Genomic DNA, 2,555 nt, shown 5'->3' on the forward strand with positions numbered 1-2,555 from the left:
ACAAAGTTTGCTACTCATTTCCACTGCACATACATCATCACATATGTTTTGAATGTTCATTTTCTGCAAACAAACACAATCAAGAAAGCCTCAGATCCTAACACATCACGAACAAGATCACGTTCAAACGAGCCAGCCCCATCCCTCGTAAGTCAAAACCTTATTCGAGAACCGGAAAAGGAGATTTGTTCCTTCAATAATGCCGACATTGCCGTCTTGAAAGATTCCGGTGCCTTTCCTGCCGGAGGGATCATCCACCCTTTTGATCGGGAGGTCCGATCAGACGCGGTATCAAACGAGTGGGTGTGCTTTTTAGCCTATCCTTTTTCCTTGGGTCTCCGTATCCTTTTCCACCCTTCATCTCCCGTTTCTTCGAACTTACCGGCCTTAGTTATGCTCAGATTATGCCAATGGTGTGGCGAGTTTTAATGGTGTTAAACCAAATTAAATCTCGTCATTTCCCTGACCTATGCATCGAAGACCTCCCCATAGCATATCGACTGAGATCCCATGGTAACAGCCGCTTTCTTCTATTCTCCACCTCCAAGAACCCCCTAACCCTCAAGGCCACTAAGAATGAAGATCAGTGTCAACGAAAGTTCTTTTTTGTAAAAAGGGATTCTATCGACAAGGGTTTTGACCTGCCAGTTCAATGGTTGACTTCGGGTAGGATTTAGGGTTTTAGGAATATCCCCAAATATATCTTAAAACTATACCCTTAACTGACATCTTGATTTCTTGTGCAGCAAATTTCAGAGATCTAGCACCTCCAAGCGCAGAATCGGAGCCCAGAGTCAAAGAGATCTATCGACTTCCTGCCAGTGAAAGAACCTTCTCCCTGTCTCTCATAAGCTCAAGTCAAAAATCAAGCTCAGAAATGTCTGGTAAGCATATGATTAGACTAATTATAGAGTATGAGTGTTAAGAATTAAACATTTCTCCCTTTATATAGTGTCGGTCATCAACCTCGAAGGCTTCCAGCTCGATGAGTTGGATAGTTACTCTAACCTTGCACCTGTTAAGCAAGAATCCAATCCAAAGCCAGCTGCCACGCCAAAGCCTACCAGTTCGAAAACAGCTACTGCACCCAAAGCTCCCCCGGCATCCAGGACTCGATCCTCCAGCTCCCGGAAGAGGAAGGAAGTAGACTACCCTGCTACACCCCATATATTCCCATTCGAAAACTATAGGTTTACAGAGTCCAGCAAATTCATGATCGGCTTCCTCAACCAGGTTTGTATCCTTGACCTACATCCTGCATCATATGCTGGTTATAAATGTCAATAAAGGTTAATACTTGTTTCCTTATTTTGCAGGGTCTCGAACGCCTAGTGTTCCTCTATGAAGACGCATGTGGCTTGAACACCATGTTAGAGAGCAAGCTGAAAAAGGCCGAAGCCACCATCGCGGATCAAGCAGCGATCGCCACCGCCAAATTAGAGCACTATGAAGCCAAGTATAAGGCAATGGCCCAAGAGCACCAGTCTGCCATTCAGAAGATCACCCACGAGGCTCAAGCCAAGTCCGACGTTGCCCAAGTTCAACACGAGCAGGAGATGGCTTCATATTGGGAAAGCTTCAAGAATTCTGTTGTCATCTCCCTCCTCCAGGCTAGACTGAAAATGGCCTATGAGACTATGGCTCTGGGCTTTGAATGCCCTTCATGGAACATCAAGGCTTGGGAGGTGAAGCTGAAAGATCTTGGTAGTAATCCTGTGGAGCCTCCTGTAAAGTCCGTTGTGGAGGAGCCTCTAAGGTGGCTGAGAAGGTGGATAATGCTGGTGCTTTGAGGGATGCTGGTGGCGATGCTGGGATGAATGCTGGGGAGGATGCCAGAAGGGATGCTGGAGAAGATGCCACCGATGAGGTCATGACGGAAGAGGTTGCTGCCCCTTAAAAGCAGGGATGTGGGCAATGATGGATATTCGTGCCTAGGCCGGAGCCCACTTTTTTAGGTTTGATGGTTGTGGTTTGTGATCCTTGAACAATTTACTTTTCCTATCTTTGAACAATTTACATTTCCTGCATTAAGACAATATGATGGCCAAAGGTGGATGGGTCCTGGGTTTCAGGATGAAGCCCTTGGTCATCAATTAGTATAATCTGTTTTGAACAATATAACAGTTGGAGGTGGATGGGTCTCGGTTTGAGATGAAGCCTTCAACTGTTAAGTAAATATGGTAAGGAACTAATCGTGCTTTTGGTGGAGGGATCTCGGTTTGAGATGAAACCAAAAGCACAACTTTTGACATGTTAATAATATAACCTCCTTTTGACTTATTCGTTGTTATTTTTCAATTCTCATTATGCATTGCTTAGTTTAGATTTCAACGTTCCAAAATTAGTGCAACTATTTCCAATGATGATGTCCCCAGTTTGAGATACTTAGTGTACAAGGTCCAAGCTTGATCCTTTGAACCTTACATAATTGCCTCACTAAGAATGTCCCTTGTGCATAATGTCTTCGAACACTTAGAAATTTTCTGAACATCAATTGCAATCGTTTGAATAATTCTTGTACTACAGGGGATAAACCCTAAAATATACTGGAGATA

Source organism: Helianthus annuus, chromosome 14 (genome assembly GCF_002127325.2).
Source record: "Helianthus annuus cultivar XRQ/B chromosome 14, HanXRQr2.0-SUNRISE, whole genome shotgun sequence".
NCBI lineage: Eukaryota > Viridiplantae > Streptophyta > Magnoliopsida > Asterales > Asteraceae > Helianthus > Helianthus annuus.